The sequence below is a fragment of the Rhagoletis zephyria genome, unplaced genomic scaffold, assembly GCF_001687245.7.
Source record: "Rhagoletis zephyria isolate East Lansing unplaced genomic scaffold, Rhagoletis_zephyria_1.1 Rzeph_scaffold_04660, whole genome shotgun sequence".
Lineage (NCBI taxonomy): Eukaryota > Metazoa > Arthropoda > Insecta > Diptera > Tephritidae > Rhagoletis > Rhagoletis zephyria.
In genome coordinates, this window is record NW_016161743.1 from 12,307 (window position 1) to 32,761 (window position 20,455).

The 20,455-nt window shown below is 34.2% G+C and overlaps 1 protein-coding gene across 1 annotated transcript in view; it reads left to right on the plus strand.

Moving 5' to 3' along the window:
• Positions 1 to 20,455, plus strand: part of LOC108371039 (guanylate kinase-like) — a 36,271-nt gene that overhangs the window by 885 nt on the left and 14,931 nt on the right. Inside the window, exon 2 of the mRNA XM_017626526.1 lies at positions 5,068 to 5,246. The gene's annotated coding sequence lies outside the window, so the exon portion shown is untranslated. The remainder of the gene's footprint in view (positions 1 to 5,067; positions 5,247 to 20,455) is intronic.

The following is a 20,455-nucleotide window of genomic DNA, read 5'->3' on the forward strand; positions in this document are numbered from 1 at the left end:
TATTTTTATGCACTTATATATTATTTTTTTTTTTACTTTTTATTCAACAACCCTAAAATCTTATGCAAGTTTTAAAATGCTCATAAGAAAAATCGAGAAAAACGAAAAATTTCAAGAAATTTATTTGATCCTAAATTCTTCAGCTTATGCTTTTAATCATAAATTTTATGTTAAATAAACAAACTAAAGAAATGAGTTCTGAAAATGTTTTTCAAGCCCGAAAAAATCTGCAATTTTATGGATAGTTTAATAAAAGTTTTGAGGTTTTCTTTAAGACGAAAAGAATATCCATAACTTATCTTAAAATATGGAAAAATTTAACCTTCATGTGGAAAAACCCCTTTCTGCCGTCTTTTATTTCTAACTGTTTCCTAACCGATAGTTTAGCAAAATCGCCGTGAATGCATGGTGCGATAACTTTACATGTTTCTATATTAAAATAATTATTTGATATTAATATTTTATGCAGTCACAACTGAGGGTATCTCATATAACTTAAGGCGGCGATATTTCTAAGAGTTGTCGGATGAAAGAATGGATTTGTTTAGCGATACAAAAAATATACTTTTTAGAGTTATAGATTTTTGGGAACAAATTTAAAAAATTTTGTAAATTCCAAGCGGTTTAAAAGAAGAAATCGATGGCTGAGTGGAAGATCGACCTATCTCGGCAGCCAGTTCGAAAACATTCTATCTCAAAAAACTTTTCAAGAACGCTCTATTTCAGAATTCGTTTGAAAAACGCCCTATCTCAGCTGCCGATTCAAAAACGCCCTATAACAGCATATTTTCAATACATTTTGAAGTGAGATAGGGCATTTTTGAACCGAATTTTGAGATAGGGTGTTTTTCAATAAAATTCTGAAATAGGGCGTTCTTGAAAAGTTTTTTGAGATAGAGCGTTTTCGAACTGGCAGCCGAGATAGGTCGATCTTCCACTCAGCCATCGAAATCGTCAAGGTTATATTAAAAAAAATTTTAATTTTAAAAATTCTCTAAATCATAACGAGGTACACAAACCTGCTGAGAATTTATACATTTTTCTTATGAATAGATTAACTCTTGGAAACAAGTTTCCATAAATCTTCCAGGAACCGCTGGTAAAATAGCAAATAGTGAAAAAACAAATATACATTTAGGAGGCATATTGAACAGGTAGTATCAGTAGAGCAGCTGATTTGATTTTTTCAAGTTATTTGATCTTCAAAATGTCAAAAATTTTTAATTTCTTCTCACAATAATTTTAAACTTTCGAAATCTATTTGCATGTGAAACCTTTTTTTCATACAACACAAGCGATTTAATACCAGCTTTTGGAACGTTCACCCAACTCAGCAGCATAAACTCTGATTACTGGGCCTTGGAAAGGATGGATCAAAAAAATTTACTAAGAAAAAAGTTGCAGCAATTTTTTATTTATTATTTTTTGTTTGTATTTCACATGGCATACCTTGATTTACAAGAAAAAAATCAGAACAGTTTTTGACTGTGATAATCTCACTTTCTTCGTCATTACGAAAGCTGCGACAGTAGTCAACCGCTGGAAAGCCCACACTGCTGTCGTTAGTTTTCACAAAGCAATGGCCCTATTACAAGTCAGGGTTGGAAGCATTCTAATTGTATAAGAGCGCTGGGTTCTCTTGTTATCAATCCTGAGCCAAGATTTGTCGATTGCTTTGAGAGGCATTTATAGCCTCCTCTCTGACTTTCCTATTTAATATTAGGTACTGAGGAGAAATTTTATTTTCGTACAATTTGAAAATATTAAAATTTTAATATTAAGCACGTGTCTACACAATCATTTCAAAACATTTCTATTCCTAGATATCGCAATACACCTACAAATAGCTGTGTCACGCTGTCAGTAAAGGTCCGTTTCGTGATCTATAATGAGTTTCCTAGGGAAACCTGCTAAAATGTTAGTCGTACTATAGGCACCATAGATCGATTCTAGAGCAATTTAAATAACTAAGTATAAGTTTCGGTCGATAATGGCAGCACAAGTTAACCAAGTCAAGCTTTTTCATATCGGAGGCAGGCTAGGGCAGAATAGTTATATACTCTTGAAATTGGTTTTGCATAGTTTTTTGGTGAATTTTATAGGATTGGAATCTAGGCTGAAGGACAAGCTATCTGTAACTTCTTAACCTCATGCACAATAAGAGTAACGATAAAAGAGACATGCCAAGACGAAATAACTCTTTAACAGAAATTCCGGTTAGAAGCTGGCCTTTGAGCACGGGTAAGGCTTTGAATGAATATTCATGGAAATCAAGCTAACTTCCAGCCATAAGGGATGTTTACCCGTAGGATCACAAATTTACATCAAAGTTACGATGGTTGCCCAGTCATACCTTTGATAAGATAGTGTACACATGCTACTAAACCGAAGAAACAAATTGCTAAATTTTTCATAATTTACTTACAAAAAACCAAAATTTCTAGTCAGTGTAAACGCTTGGCTCGAAAGTGTTTCTAAACTTTCAATTTTCTTATATATTATTCAGTTACAAACATTTATCAAAATCATTAGCATAAATACCCCCTCAACATGCCAATACACCAAAATCACTTTCATTCTCATTCAAGCGAATGAAAACGAAAACGAAATTGAAACTAACTAATAAAAATTTAAAAACAAAAATTAAACACGAAACCTGTAGAGCCAGCGAAGATGAATTATTTAGTTAGAAAATTTACAACGACCAGCAAAGAAGAAAAAACTAAATGTAAAAACACGCTAGCAAGTAAGGGAATTGGTAATGAAAGAGCTAGTAAAACTTAAAAAAAAAATAGAAAATTAGCAACAACTACAACATTTGAGTTTCCTATAACTGCTAATCACTACAAAACACATGTGGTGCCACCATATGTTAAATATTTTTTGCTGGTAATTCAAATTTTTCATATGACTGCGAGTTTTCGGTTATGTTTGATGAGTTTGGAGGCAAGGAGTGGGAATAAGAAGAACTTAAAGACAGTCGTTTAAGCTAGCATTTATCGTGTTTGCACTTGAAGAAATGTTTCTAATTTTTATAAATTTTTTATGAATGTTTTAAGTGAACATTCATATTCAAACTCCAATGAAACCAAAATGTGACTGAAGAAGGAACGACGAAGATAAGAGTTAATATACAGGTTAAGACTAATATTAGTACTGAGATTAAAATTAAGATTAATACTAAAATTAAGATTACGATTAAGGTTAATATTAAGAGGAATGTTGAGATTCAGATTAAGAATAAGATTAGGACTAAGATTAAGATTAAGACTAAGATTAAGATTAAGGTTAAGATTAAGGTTAAGATTAAGATTAATATTAAGAGTAAGGTTGAGATCAAGATTATTATTAACGTTAAGATTAATATTAAGAATAAGATTGGTATTAAGACTAAGATTAAGATTAAGGTTAAGATTAAGATTAAGGAAAAGTTTAAGAATATGACTTAGATAAAGATTAGGATTGGGATTAAGATTAAGATAAAAGTTAAGATTAAGATTAGAATTGAGATTATTTATTTATTTGAGAGATAATATTGATATTAAGAACAAGATTAAGACTAAAATTTAAATGACTATTAAGATTAATATTAATATGAGATTAAGATTCTTGCTAAAGTTGGGATTAATATTAAGATTAAAATTAAGAATGAGACTAGATTAAGATTAAAATTAAGACTAAGATTGAGATTAAAGATATGACTAAGATTAAAATTAAGATTAAGGATATGGATAAGTTTAAGATTAAAGCTTAGATTAAGATTGGGATTAGGGTTAAGATTAAGATGAAAGTTAAGATTAAGATTGAGATTAAGACTAGGATTAAGATTGAGATTGAGTTTGAGATTAAGAATTCGAATAAGAGTAAGAGTAAAACAAAGGTTAATATTAAGATTAAGATTACGATTAAGAATAAGCCAAACCGGTAACAAATTAATTTTAACCTTAGGAACCCACACACAATTTAATTTCTGTAGTTTTTGTGGACATTTTTTCAAATCTGTTTTCATAGTATTTCCTTTTTTTCGGCGTTTGAATTTTATTAGTATTTTTTTGTAGATATATAATTTTTCCTTTTAAACCCATGTGGCACTTTTTCACTTTCGAATTGACGCTAACAACAACAATTAAATAAACAAACAGACTAGCGAGTGAGTTAGAGGTAGGCTGCGCGCCAAGCTGAATTTACAACGCTGAATGTAATCGCATATCAAATGCTGGCCGGTGTAAATTACCATACAAACATACTCGAAGATAGGAGAAGAAGAGGAAGGAGAAAAAACAAATTTATTTAGTTCGGCGACCGTCCCCGACGTGTAGCTGCGCTTTTTTGTTGTGCTCATAGCAAAGCTGGCGCCGCATGGCGCGTTTATTTTTTTCTTGCACTCTTATCATCAATTTATTTTTCATCAGTTTTTCTCAAAATATTTATCAGTTCATTTGAATCTTGCGAACAATTAAAAACCACATGAATTTTGTAAGCTGAAATTATTTCCGAGAAGGCGTGATATTGCATAAGTGAATTGCTCGGTGCGTGCCTCCGAAAATTCCTGAAAAAATACAAAAAAATAAAAACAATCAAACAAAACTAAAGCAATTCGACGGGCGAGCCGGCCAATCAATGTAACAAGTCTACGCAAAAATTAAGCAATTAAACAATCAACAGTAACATCAAAGTGGGCAATTTAAAAGTAACTTGTTGCACGATAAAACAAAAACAAACTAGAAAAAATAAATCACAAAAAAATCTAAAGCACAATAACCCGCCACAAACCTTCACGTACTCGCTTCGCACGACCTCTGAACTGACCAGCTCACCACAGTCGTCGAGTGGCGCTGAAACCGTCGCAAGGCCCATATTATCGTCGTAGTTGTTGTTTTTTTTTTCCTTACGCGTTAACCGATTTAAATTGCGTACATTCGCTTTTATGTATCTTATTTTGCTTATTTTTTTGCTTTGCTTTTGCCCTGTGTTTTCATCCGTTTTTTTGTGTGTTCATTTCTTTGTGTCCGCGCGCCTTGGGTTTTATCCATTTGTCCACTTTTTTTCGGAATTTTCACACAACAGTTTTGATTGTGCAATTTTGTGAATGGCCAACAGGCATCAATCACAATCAAGTGCGCAAAATCTACAACAATCAAAAGTGCAACAATTACAACAGCAACAACTAAAACGACGACGACAGCAACGCGTACAAGATGTGTACGAAAAATCAAATGAGTGTTCTCATGGAGAAATTGAATACGGTAAGTGAGAAGAGAGTTAAATGGTTTCTGAGGAAATTTTTGAAAAATTATAAGTCTTATGTCTAAGATTACTTACATAAAAAGATACTGTCAAAACGGAATAAAAATTCCTAAGAAATTTTGATTAAAAGAGGACCTAATTCAGATTAAATTCGTAATAAAGTATCTCGGCATTGTTCTGAATAACCAACTTGCATGGAAGGCTTACATTATGCATAAGTTCCCGAAAGCCTTGGCTTTGTTACTTACTAGTATTTACTCAAAACTGAGACATGGCCAGGATTTGGAGTCTACATCGAATAGTAGATATGACTCCGTATTTCATGCCGACTAATTTACAATTCCCCAGGCCTTAGACTACGTGTTAGAAAATAGGTGAAGAAGTAGTTGTTTACGTATCTGCAGTCACAGCCAAGCTGCACTCAAGTCATTGGCCAGCGCTCTAACTACTTCCAAACTAGTTATGCAATGCAAGTCTCGACTCGTTTTACTCCGGGTGCAAACACCTTTGGGTATTCTTCTGACTAAGACATTTAACCACTTAGCTAAAGAAGTCTCGGATCAGGCATTCCATGGTCCGCAGATACTGGGTGGATATTTTCGCCAGCAATGACTTTGAGGCATCAGACGGCACGTGTAAGCAGATATTTGCTTTCTTTTAGATATTTGCTTTCGTTTAGCAGATAGACTACAGACGTCTATTAGGATTTCTTACTGGTCTCTTCTTGAGCATTCATACTTGGCTATAAACTGGCATTTGTACTTTCGGCTCTAGCGAAGATAAAACAATGGAACATTTCTTGTGACTCATCCCCGCTTTTGGCAGAGTTAAGTATAAGGATTTTGGCAGCATTGTGTTTGAGAGACAAACTAGCGAGCTCTTTCAGAATCGAATATTGAAACATGTTTTTGCCTCATGATGATTTTTATTATTTTATTGTGGTGGATCCATGTGTCGTCAACGGTAACGAAAAGATGCAAAAACTCCTTCGGTTTGCGGCTGAACATCGCCGACACTCCTTTGAAGTGGTTATATGGTTACGTTTATGTTGGAGTGTTAAGAGGCGCGGCGGGATCCAATGCGGGAATAGCATTTTTATATCCAAATACCCGCTCAGTTGAGATTCGAATAGCCTCAGCCACCCAACACACTTTCATTCTGCGATGGTCCGACGTCCTCTTTGGGCGACCTGAACATTCGGAGTGACTTGCGCTGGTATGACCACAACGGAATTAAGTTAACCACTTTTTAACCATTTAAATTGATTGTGAAGAATTCTTATTGTATTTAACAAGCCTTTAGTTGGTATCGGTAATGCCAAAAAAAATGCTTATTCAGCTAAATGGCGGAGCTTGCTCAAAATTTTACAGTAGTATATTAATCGTTGCCAGTTTAGTTTACAGTAAAACTTGCTGCGCGGAAAATTCTAAATGTTACTTACTTTTTAAGTTCGTTTTATTCGCGCGCAATATATTTTAAATATTTAATTGCCCATGAGCTGCCAACACCTTTGAAAAAGGCTCCTTATCGCCTTCTGATAACCAGGATATGTCTTAAAAACTATTAAAATGTTGTACACATATTTTTATAAGAAACAGATATTTAAAAAGTAGTATATCCGGCAGCCCAAACGCTTACATTTATGCCACAATGCACTGTAAATGCAAGGCGCTTCAATTTATATAGCTGAATTCCTCATTGACGATTTCCGTTTCCCAAAAACCTACACGCAAACAGCGTTAAAATTGTTTGCATCCGCCAAACATTAAACGCAATTAATTTGAAATATTTCATTGTATTCGCCACGCACTCATTCATCCATATTTGCCACTAATATGCGCAGACCAAGTAGCGAGTAGTAAAAAAACTAGGGTATATGAAGACCAAAAATACGTCGGAGGTAAAATCAGCAAAAGCAAAGAAATAAAAGTAAAAATCGAAGAGTAAAGGCAAAAATATATAGACACCACTGAAACTCACAACAAAATGTGGTCATATTGTTGATGGTAATACCACAAACCACAGGCATGGCAATTTGCTGCTAAGTACTCTTTTTGAAAGTGTATTTATTCACTGATGTCTATAAATTTCTTTATAAAAGGGACAATTACGAAATATAAGTATACGCTGCGGCACACTATTTACTTACATATAGCACTAGTTGAGAACTCGAGGCTTGGTAGGGAATGATAGCGAAAAAACGAAGAGTAATGGCGGGAAAATCAAAATTAGACGATCACTGTTATCCATCCGCAAAACTATGCGCAGGTCGATTAAACATGCGGCCAAGATATCCATCACAAAAGTGATTTTCAAGTTTAGTCGTATAAAACCAGAGACGCCGTGGTTTGATGTTGTGAAAATAGCATCTTTTGGTTGCTCCGAAGATTGTAGTCTGATGTGATTAAACATGCTGTAGTTTCAAATTTTTGATTACAATACATAGCCGGTCCTCTCGTCTGACCAAACAATTTTACATTCCCCTGTAATCAATCGTTATATGTATAGAAGAGTGGAAGGCATGACATAAAGACACTTCTTCCAATCCAGCAGCTTCGGCCTAGTTCTGATCCTGCTATGGAATTCTATACTTCTTGTTGCTCTGGTCGGTATGCTCACTGAATTTTTGGACTTCGCGATCTTCTTGCCACACGATTCAATTTGGAAATATGTGTGTAATTTTGGACCGCGCGGTTTTATTTTCTTCTGTAACTACTCGTTTGAAATAGGTGCTGGGATCTTGGCGTTTTTACCCAGATAACACAAAACTCTTAGCGTGAAGAACAATTAGTTTTATAGAGGTTTTGTATGGGTCTACTGTTTTTATTGTTGTAGAGGCTACTAAACCCCGCTCGAGTCGGCTCATCCATCTGCGTTGTCGTCTAGTTCAGCTAAGGAAAGGCTCAGGAAGTGCGCAACTTCAACAGGGGTTGTCCATAGGCACAGCGGCGTTTGCTGGGTGGGGTTTTGGGGGCATGCGAAGAAGTTCCGTGAGTTATGTGGCTACTCTCCGTATGCCGGGCACTGGTTGGGCACATCTCCACTTATTCTGGTTAGCTATGAGTTTATCCTGCTGCAATATCCAATATTTATTTCAGACAGAGAATAAAAAACGGTTTTTTTTAGAACCAACTTGGCCTTTAATTACAAGTGAGATAAAACATGAGCTTAGTCATAATCGCTCTCGCTATCAGCATCCGAAAAATATTCATAACCGGTAGAGTGCACGATTCCCGTTGCAGTTGAAGGGATGCCGTCTTCAGCTCTTTCTTGTGAACTACGGATGCGGCGACGTTGCTTGAACGAATTCTAATCCGTCTTACTATGCAGACTGATCAAGCTCACTTCTTGGTGCCTTAGGTCTAACAAATTTGCAACTAAATGTATAGGTTTAATGTTTTTTTTTGAATCGGGTATTGAATATATTGTTGTACGCTCTGTTTTTTCAGCATCATTCAACATCGAAGTTGTTGATAACTCCAGTTCAAGTTTACTTTTGTTATCTTCTGGCTATATTTTTCATATATACCGACTATTCTGGAAATATATATTGCCTGGTCTACTTTAATAAGCATAAGTTTCATGACAATTTTGGAGTTTTAGATGCAGGGGTACTCAAATTTTAATGAATGAGTATCTATCCTAAATTAGGTAAATACCCGGGTACGAGAATGGGTATTTATAATACCCAGCGTTGGGTAAATACTTAGGTGTAAACCCATCACTAGTTGCACCCAAGTTGACACTTAGGATTTAATTGTGCATAAAAGTGCCATTTTGGTGCATTTTTTGTGGAAAATTATATGTTATTCTACCGTAACCTACCTGTCAAACATTCCTTCACCTCTTCCTTGCTAGTTCCCAAATGTGCCAGTAGATTTCTGAAGGAATAACCCAGTATCACCGAATATACTTTAAAATTAACAAAAAGGGATGAAAAAGTGCGCTTGTATATCGATACCTGAGGGGAAGATCGACCTATCTCGGCAGCCAGTTCGAAAACGCCCTATCTCATAACATTTTCAATGTATTTTCAGCTGAGATAGGGCGTTTTTGAAGCGAATTCTTGCAGAATCATGAAATTCCGCCCATTCCTGGTATTTGAAGGGAGAAAAAACTGAAAATATAAATTCTTATCCTTTATATTTATCTCCATAAGGTCCTCCAAAGGGTCTTTGGAGCGGGCACGCGGGGTATTGAAAGCAGATCTCTCGAGTTCGTCGACCATTGCAGATCGTGCAGTGCCCGGATGGAATTTAATACTTCTTTAAGATTTTTCCCAGCACTGGACCCTGACCTTATTAATTTCTCCAACATTTTTTTTACCATACCAAAATAATTTTCACTTTTTATCCCATCATAAACATACCTACATAATGCATTTAAATTCCATTTATAATTTCTATAATAAAAATACTAAAAACTTAGCTAATCACTTGTAAATACCCTCCTTCTCCTGCGAGAGTCATCCCCCAGCAGCGCCCCTGCACGAGTTGTAAGCTTTGCCGTTACTTCCATGCGAAATGAAAATCTTATAAAATATACAAATCAATTCCTTTTCACTTTCATTTAAAAAAGCAGTGTACGTGTATGAAATAAATTTAATAAACAATTTATGTAGTTCGTGCCAACAGACAATAAAAAATTGCTAGAAAATAAACACAAAATAATAAACAATAATGATTTGGAAATTAGTTAAATTTTAACAACAAGCAAACAGTAAAATTAATTGAATTTCGACATGCAACAAAAATATTCATTAGCAGGCATAACACGCATCAAAAATTAACAAAAAAATATATTTATAACAATAAATTATTTGTAATTTTGCTTTCCAGAATAATAGCCAAGCTTTTGGGCGCGTCCACATTTTCACTTTGTTGCAAAATTTCTAATAATAAAACGAAAATTTTCAATGATCATAAATTTCAAACAGCTAATAATTTTCTATTTTTTTCCTCCATGCGTCATTTATTAGAAAGCTATATGGCGTAAGTTTAGCAATTGCTGCGTGCGTGCGCATTTTTCTTGCGTCTGCTATTTTCTATGCAAGAAAAATTTTACGAAATCTTGAAACGTGTGTGGAATTTTTTAGCTGCTCCTATCATTTGTTTTGGTAAACAAAACAATTTTGAATTTCGACGCTCTTTTACTTCAGGCAGTCGATCGCATAAATGCTGATACTTTGTTATTAATGATTAGCAATTTTTGCGGTATTTACTTTTGAATCGATTTTCGTACGTGCTGACTGAAAAGTATTGAAATACGAGTTCGTTAATAAATATTTTTTGGTTTAGTGGGCTAAGAATGTTTCGCATACTAATTGATGCACTCTACCAACTAACGAACCACTTGACAAGGTAATGGAAAGTGTTTGCATTTGATGAGTGCTGATTAGAGATTCATTTCACACTAAAACCGAGTTATACAAATTCTACTACTTATGTTAACGCAAAAATTATGGCTAGCATTTCAAGTTTTGTATGTCAGCAAATTGCTATAGAAATTCGCTTTTCTGACAGTTAGATTGGCTAATAATAATTTGTTCGGCATAGTAAGCACTTAGACTGATAGCTGCAGGACAAAAATGAACTACTCAATAATCCGAAAAGATAAATAGAGCAATGCGTTTCTATAAGAAAATTTTATGCCTAGCCTCTCCTTGTAGTGGTTGGTAACAGAGAGCGCAGTTGTAAGGCCTTACCACTCTCGTGAAAAACTCCCTTTACCGCCTTTGTTCGTCCAAGCTATCAAAAGGCTGACTACGTTGGCACCTGCATAAATATTTATACATATGTATAAAAGCAGATAGCCATAAAAGCCTCACTAAGTATGCATGTATATGAGTCATTGATCTCGAAGTATCATAGCAAAATTACTATTCTATAAAAACTGAAACCGAAAAACTTTTAACGTTCAAATAATGACCTAGAAGTTCTTTCAAATTAATTCTAAACTAACTTAAAAGCAAACAATCTTCGCAGTTCTTGCTTAGCCGGAAAAATTCATATAATACTTAAATAACAGGGCCGTTCTGGCTAAGATAGTAAAAAGTATTTCGTAAGACAATTGAAAGACAGATAGCAAGATAGTTCGATAGACTTTTGTTGTTGTCTAGCACAAAAGCCTTAGAAAAAACCAGTAAACTTTTAAGAGTCCGATATGAGGATGTTTCCCTTCCTCCGAAGGCCGACTTATATGTATGAGCTTAAATTCATACATTAAATGAGCCTCAATCACGATTGAGAGAATACAAAGGTTGCGCCGATCTCGGACCGCTATTCCTCTCTTAACGAATTTGACAGAATCGTGGTTTGCATGACGTCACACTTGTGCAACTTGTTTACGTTTTCCTTGCAACATTTTTTCTTCTGCTTCCATTCTTGCTCACGTTTTGGCATTTCTCTCTCGCAATTGCACCAGTGTGCCGTCACACAAAAGTTATTCTCAAAAATCCTCTCTGATCGGCGCAATCTTGTATTCTATCATTCTTGAGCCTCAATATGAGTCATATCGGACTCTTATTGGCCTCCTAAATGGCTCATTTTGGACTCTTTTAAAACAATTTTTGGCCTCATATATGAATCATTTCAGACTCTTTTCGAAGCTCTTATCGGCCTCATAAATCACTACATTCGGACTCTTATTTCAGGATGTTCTTTGAGTCTTACTGAATGCACTCAATTTGCAAAAGCATTCTGCAAAAAATTTCTTTCAAATAGCATACATACATGCTTACCTGCATATATGTACATTCCAACATGCATTTAACAGCAACAGCTGCAGCTAAATTTTTTTTATTATTATATTTTTTTTTTCAATTTATGTATAAACAAGTTTAGATATAAATTTCGAATCTTTATTGTTTTGTAATGGCACAAGGTGCTGGCTCATAATTTCGATCATATATGACTCCCTAAAAGACTCACATAAGAGTCAACAATTTTTTATTTTAGAAACTCATATTTCTTACCCATTTAGAACTCCTTTCGGGCCGTTATATATTCGATAACTCTTTTTCTATCGGAAAGGTGGTGTCTCACAGGTGGCCCCGATCAATTGATCATGACGAAATTTCTCCTACATTTTTATATGAGAAAGTCGGTTGTGTTGTTTGCTTAAAAATTACTTGTTAATTAATTTTTTTCTATTTTAATTAAATTTTCTTTTATTTTTATATTTGTTGTTTTAAATGGAAAAACATATTCATTTCATTTCATTTAATTTTTAGGGAGTTATTTTCTTCTTTTAATTAATTTTTTTTAGCTTAATTTTCTTCAACATTTTTTAAATTTTTGTTTAAAAAGGAATTTTTTTTTTATTTAATTTAATTTTTAGAATTTTATTTTATTTGTTTCTTCTTTTTTTTTTAATTGTTTCTTTTGTTAATTTCAATTTCTTACAATTTTTGCATTATCATGTTTAAATGGAAAAATATTAAAAAATTTCATTTAATTTTTACGGACTTATTTAAATGTTTTCTTTTTAATTATTATTTTCCTTTTTTAGTTTAATTTTTAGATTTTATATTTTTTAATGACAGTTCTGTCACGCAGCAAGTTTTGGATAAGCCGAATGAGACTGACATCAATCCCAAGCTTATCCAACGACTTTACTATTGCCTTGGGCAGGATATTATGTAAAGTCCCCATAATATCGAGGAAGGCTCTTACGGCAAAATCTTTATGAGTGAAGGTTTCTTGCATTTACTTCTCAATTGTATGTAGGGCAGTTTCTACCGACCTTCTTTTACAATAAGCATGCTGAGCTCTTGATAGGCGGTCTCTTCATAGGACATTCTTGAACAAAAACGAACAGTTCATTTCACATAAAAAGAAGGGAAGTGGTAAATCCAAAAATTCGTAGATGGCCATAAGGGCAAATTCAAAACGGTCATAAAGTTATTTGACATTGTGATCATTTCAAACGGACATAAGGCCCCTTGATGTGGTCATAATGTCAATTTCCAATATTGTCATGGGCCTTATGTCACCCGAACAAAATTTTGTTAAATGTAACTCAACTAAAAAATAAATATAGCAAATCTGTGTTAATTTACTTTCTATTGAGAAATAACACAAATTTTCTTAGAAAGTAGTCCTCTTCCTCATTCCAAGGGATCTCGAGCTAGCTTGGCTGATCCCACATAGCTTGGGTGATCTCACATAGGCCACTAGTTGGTCCTTATATGACCAGGAAAGTTGCCTATTGTAGATAGGTCTATTAAGCACAAATCTTTATTTTCAATCAAACTTCTATAAAACGTTGAGAAAAGAAATAAATTTGATTTGGTTATAACACTCAAAATTAGTACGAAAAGTTGTTGTATACATTTTTTCTGCAACTCCTCCCACATTTCTCACACACCTAACAATTTCTTACCTAATAGTCACTACCCATCTAAGTAAACACCTTGCAAATTGCCCCAATTTCGAATGAGGAAACCATTAATTCATCCAGTTCATACAAGTTGGCCCAGTGCTCGAGTTGCGCGCTAGTTTAACCACCTACCGCCCCTCACACAACCACGCCCCTCATACGTCAGCTCAACACAATTTGGGAAAAACTGTCACTAAACTACGCAGAAAATTTGGCAAAAGTGACAGGTAAAAGCTGAGAAATGCTCAAATGCGAGCAAGTAAGTGGCTTTTACCAACAACAAAAATAGCAACACTTGCCAGTGGCACTTAAAAGCAAACCATTTTTCAAAGTACAACTCAAACTTGCATGCAACATATGTCAAGTGGCTTGCCACAACTACTCATAAACACATACACGCAGTCAATTATACGCACACACTCACTTATCTACGCCTAATTCCAAAGCGACCGCACCAGAAAGTAACTATGAAAAGCAAGTACTCGTAAATTTTTTGCTTTCATAGTTTTTTTTTTGTTTTTTTTTTTTTGTTACATGACACGCCGCAAATTGTTTCCTCTTCCTGCTTGAGAGCGCGCCAATTGAAGCCGGTTCTACAGCATCCATTGAGCTATTAATATTGCATTGTGGTGCTAATCATTGAATATGAACCGCAAGCGGCTAGCTCTTAGCTACGAGTATGTGCATACAGTTATGATAACGACAACGGCAGCAAAAACAACAGCAACAGCATGCTGCTGGCATTAACAACAAAAAAACAAGTGCCATTGTGGCTAGCTGCGCTTGAATGCCCAAACACACACAAATATATACATACAAGTATACATTTCACCAGGCCTTTTCTTTCATATTCAGATTTATTTATATTTTCATTTTTTTTCTGTTTCATTGTCAGAAGAAATTTTATTACTGGCGTTGATTTCCCGCTTAAGCAGGTTATCTTCATCTTTACCAATGTACATATGTATGTATGTACCCAGAAGATAATTTAGGTAGGCCTTCTTAAGTAAAGCCATTCTAAGAGGCCTACACAAGAAGGGCTGAAAAAAGGGCTTCCTGGCATGTCTTCTAGAAGGGTTCATTCATTTACAATTTATGCGAATGCATAAATTTATATTATTTATAATTATTTACAAATGAATTTCTACAAACATTTTAGTTGCAATAACACATATTTGTTATAAAACTTAAGCAAATCCTTCAAAGATGAATGATTTATATAAATTTAAAGATCTACTTTAAAAGAATTCCTTTAAAAGCCCATCCGAAGTACGTCCTATAAAAGCCCTTCTGGAAGGCCTTGAATGGGTAGCGAAAGAAGAAGCCCTTCAATTTGTGCCACTCCCAACAAAAAGAAAGGAGAAAGAAATGTAGAGTGAAAGGCCTCTTGACTCTCAGGAAGGCCTTTCGGAAGAGCTGTTAACTCCTTAAATTATCTACTGGGTAGTTGGAATGCGTGTTTTTCAAGCAGTTGCATAATTAGAAATATGTCAGCTCAGTATGTGCGTCGTAAGAGATTGTTTGCTGCATATATTGCGGTTATAAGAAAATTCTTTTGTTAATCTCCCGCTTAACTAAAGCCTGCTCGAGTAGCAGTTATAATAACTTCAGCTTGTCTCTTCTCATTTAGGGGACTAATAAAAGTTGCATTATTACGGCACTTCTTCTTTTATATTATCTTCCTGTTGTAAGCTGATATGTATGTATGTTATGTCGCGTGGGCTGCGAAGCGAGTTCGTTGCTTAAGTCTTTTGTTGCCAAGCAAGTGAGAAATGTGTGCTTGCTTTGGTTTTTTAACAAATAATAATTTCAAATTTTATGACATGGCGACTCATAAAATAAAGTACAATAGAGAATTTGACAATGCAGTGTCTATGTGTACATAAATAAATAAAAATTATTTTTAGATTTTCAAATCGAAAAAATATGTGTAGGAAATAAAATGTTTATTCTTTTTATCAAGAAATATTGATTATTATTTTTTTTTATTCTAATAGTAAAAGTTTGACTATTATTAACTTTTTTTAGGCAGAAAATAAACGAAAATTTTTGTTTTAATATTTTTGCCATTGATATTAAAATAAATTTCTACCCCATTTTTCGGTTCATTCCAAGACTTTTATAAATTTATTGGAATTTCTTTTTCGCATCGTTCAGGACGTTCGAGATTCGGTATTTTCGTGGATTACTTGCCAATTTTTGGAATATTTCGCATTTTACTTTTCGCGAATTTCCGGAAACTTTTGGTAGTTTTTAGGACTTTCCCAGATTTATTGAGGAGTTTTCGGAATGCCTTTGGTTTAAATTTTTGAGATGTTTCGAGATTTTTTTTTTTGTCTTTTCGTTCTATGTATATATTTTTTTCGACTGGATTTTTAAGAGTTTTTGGATGCTTTGGGTTTAATTTCTGCAGATCTTCCGAGTTATATATTTGCGACATTTTTTCGGACTTATTCGCTATTCGCTACTTTCGAGATGCCTTTGTTTTACTCTTCGCTGTTTTTCGGTAAAGTTTTTGGAACTTTTCGGGATACTCGTTTTACTCGTTTTTAATTTTTCAAAACTTTGGAATGCTTCGGGCAAAGCTAAGTTTTTATAATTTTCATCACTTTGTTGTTTTTTATTAGCCGGCGATTTAGAATTAGTTGTAGATTTTTGTGATCTTGTTTGCTATTTTTTGCATTTTTTACGTTTTACGTTTTTACGTGATGCCCTTTTTACACTTTGTAATTTTCCGGTGATTTTTGTAATTTTTTCGGTTTTTGTATGGATTTTTCGGTAGAGTTTGGTATTTTTTTTTTGGGATTATTCTGAATTTTTCGGGATAATTCGTGATTTATTTTTCGAAACTTCGAAATGCTCCTTGCTTTATTTTCGTTATTTCATTTATTTATATTTTTTTCCGAGACCAACGCCTCCACGTCCAAGTAGCTACTGAGCGCAGGTGGATATCGTCACTAGAGACGAATAAAGGCGCGAAAATATTTTGAGGGCAAAAAAAAACACGAAAAAAAATTACGAAAAAATACGCTTAACCCTCACACGATCTTCGGGTGAAAATTCACCCAAGTAAAGCCAAGTACTTTTCAAATTATGAAGTAAAAAAAATATCCCGTTAAATGTGTTTGTCAGTAATGACCATGATGTTATAAAAAATAAGCGTATTTTGTTTCTTGTGTGAACCACTTTGGTTTTTTTTTTTTGTAGATACGTGAGCGATCTTCGGGTGAAATTTCACCCAGTTTCATAAAGATCACATAATATTCGCAATATATTTTTGTAAAGACAGATTAAAATAAAACATAATAAATGTCTTTCACAATAAACTTGATGTGAACAAAAATGCATTGCGATTTATGTTACTTTGTGTAATGAAAAGTAGTGGGTGATATTTGACATAATAATAAGTGTGATTTTTTTTTTTGAGGATCATATGAGGGTTAAAAAAACTTCGGCATAAACATAGATTTATACCAGGCAAAGAACTGTCAGCATTATTCGTCAAAAACTCTTTAGGGAATTTACATAATGTTACATACACAAATGTAGTTGATTGGGGAAATAAATTTACGATTTTTTCTTTGCTGAAGTTTTTTGGATGCGCCTTTTTTCGCGGTGAACTTTTGAGCTCGAGCCTTTCTTCTTGCCTAGTCTCGATATAATGTTGCCCAAAAAATAAATATTTTTTCGTAAATATGGTTTTTTATTGCGTATAAAAAGTATTAATTTAAAGTAGTGTTTTTTACTCGAACTATGGGACTATGTAAACGAAATATACCAAAAAGTGGAGCAAAGAAAAATTGTCAAGCTGAAATCCTATTAGGATATGTGTGTATATAATGATTTTGGCCTTCGATACAATAAGTAATCATATTTTTCGTATTTGTATTCGACATTTTTATGGATATTTTTATCGATAGTTAATATGAACATTAATGTGTTTACCGATATTATTATAACAATTCGGTGTGAAAGTTTACTGCAATGACATGGAAAGTAAATTTTCTACTGTTAAAATCTTAGGATGCTAATGTTAAAAGATTTTTTTGCACTATTTATCCCAATCTTATAACACTTTTTCTTTCCTTTTCAGGTATGTATATATTCTTCTCTGATTTATAAAGGCCCCAAATAAAGCCTAGAACACGTAGTAGTTGTATTAGTAAGTATTTTATAAATGGCGTAAGTATAAAACAAAGCACAGGAAATATTTAAAAAAAAATGTATATATGTACATATGTAAGTAAAAATGAATTTTTTAATGTTTTAAATCGGCTACTTCTTTTTTATATATCTACTGTCAAGCATTGCCATTTTGAATTAGTTTGCGCAAAAGGCAAACAACTGCCTTTGTCAATAAATTCGAACCAAAATTATTCCCCACAGCTTTAAAACTGCATTTGAGTGAGGGTTCTGACCATAATTGAAACTTTTTCCTTTAACAGTTATGTATATCGGGTAACATAAATCAACTCGGAGCATTCTTAATGTCGTTTAAAAGATGATAGTTAATTACAAAATGTCGTCCAGGGATGGTTTGCTCGCTTTCATTTTTTTGAGTTTTATATTAAAGATGTACCTCTTTGTGGTCGGACAATCACAAAAAAAGTCGATAATAATGGCAAATAAGCAGTCATAAGATCGCGATACAACTAGACCTCTGTTACTAAGGTCTATTTAAATATGTGACAAAGATTTTATAAAAAAACGGGCGACGAATTCAATGAACAGAATTTCCATATGGAAAACCGATTTTTTAACGGATTTAAATATGATGTTTTTGGCGCAAATGATTACTAGTGATGAAAACTGGAAGGCATACATTAATAACGTGCACATACGAAGAAGTGGTGGTGCAAGAGGTATCAATTAAACAGATTATCAGTAATTTTGTGGTTTGGGTGGCAGTGGATTCAAATGAGCCATTATAAAGTGCTGCTATCTGACCGACCAAACGATTAAATATGATCTCTACTGCAAGCAATTAAACAGATTACAGCAAAAAACCTGCGATAATTGCTCAATAAAAAATGTGTTCTCTTCCATCATCAAAACGGCAAGGCAATAATTCTCTGCATAAACAGAGGTCACTAACCGCCATCTAGTAAAAATATTAAGCTTAATTAAGAGTTTGTATACTCGGAAATTAAAACATGATATTAATTACCTTCGAAAAAATGCCAACTCTAATAATGCTATAATAAAAATACCATTTATACTAACCGGCAATTAATACCAGCTAACGCATTTTCGTCTTCAGTCTTCAGCCTTACGTCTTTGCTATGCTATTGCCTGCCAGTTAAGCAACAATTTTGTTGACCATTTATAGCACAACACATGCTAACGGTAACTGACACAAGAATGCCGATACAGTCACACACATATTTCCCACATTTCCGCATTGTTAAATGAGGAGGAACAGCAAAGAAATCAAAAAGACTACGAAATAATAAATAAATAAAACAATAAAGAATGGTTAGAAACAAAAGCACCGAAAAAAGCGCAAAAGCAGAAAAGGAAATGCAAAAACAAAAAAGAAAATGGGAAAAAAACAATAATAAGACCAAGAAGCTTACAACAACTAACTAAGCAAAGAATTCACTGTCCAATAATAATAATTTTATAAAGCCATGGATGGCAGCGTGTGACTTTAGCGGTCGAACGCACCTTAACCCACTTCTTCCTTCCACTAGCGGACTCAGAAGGTGAACTAGGTAGGAAGAAGGTAATGGCTTGTAGCCAAGTAGGCTTAAAGCAAGCGTAGAAATAAAATGAAAATAAAAAGGCTACTTTATATGCCAGCTATGGCGGAAGGAATGCAGCAAAGTAGTGGCAGAAAGAATGACAACAAAAAAAATATTGAGCGCTAAATAAATGCAGACTGCTGAGGTGCTTGAAGCAAATTTTGCAACAAAACCTGTTTGAGTTTTTTTTTTTTTAATTTTTTTATTTGCACGTAGTGATCCTTGTTTGTACTTTTTCATGCATTTCTACTATGTATATATACTTCTGTATTCGCCACAGTGCCTTAGTAACAAATGCAAAGAAAAAATTCAAATTAAAGTCAGCATGAAAATTATATAATTCTTACAAAACTTTTTACCGAATTAACATACATTTTCGCAGCACCGGTTCAACGAGTCAGTGAAGCTCCAAAGAACATAAACAACAACCAGCTCAACAGCGGGTCATACAGCCGATCGATTGCTTCGACGATCAGCGCACTATGCGCCACAGGCTATGGCAGAACCGGTAGAAATAGCGCCGCCATGGAAGTGGCGAAACAACTAGAAATGCACGCGCCATTGAGCGCATTGTCATTTATATAGCTGCGCATGCGCAACTACATACTCGTAACTACTGAGGCCTGTTAGCATACTGACCAAGTTCCGCAAGCGCACCAGAAGAGGAAAAATCTCTTCTTCTTTTTCTTCGCCTGCAACTTTTGTTGATGTTTATTTTTAGCTTGAATGAGGTTATATAAGCCAGTGCTCGTCAAAGTGGTGGTCCGCGGACCGGTGCCGGTCCGTAAGCCATAAGTCGCCGGTCCGCAAAGGGCGTCGCGAAATGGACAACGATTTTTTAAACGATTATATATACATATACGACTATATGTATACTCCACACTTCTAACCATGGTACAATTATCTACATGGTAGTAGCACTAGAAATTTCACGTCCGAGATGTCAAAATATTAAGTCAAAACACAAGCGAACACACAAACGAACAAAGCAAAATAACCTAGTTTGACATCTCCAACACAAAATCACCTGTTCAAATTAACGATCAGCTGTTCATTTGCTATCACCTCTATTAAGACGCCTTGCT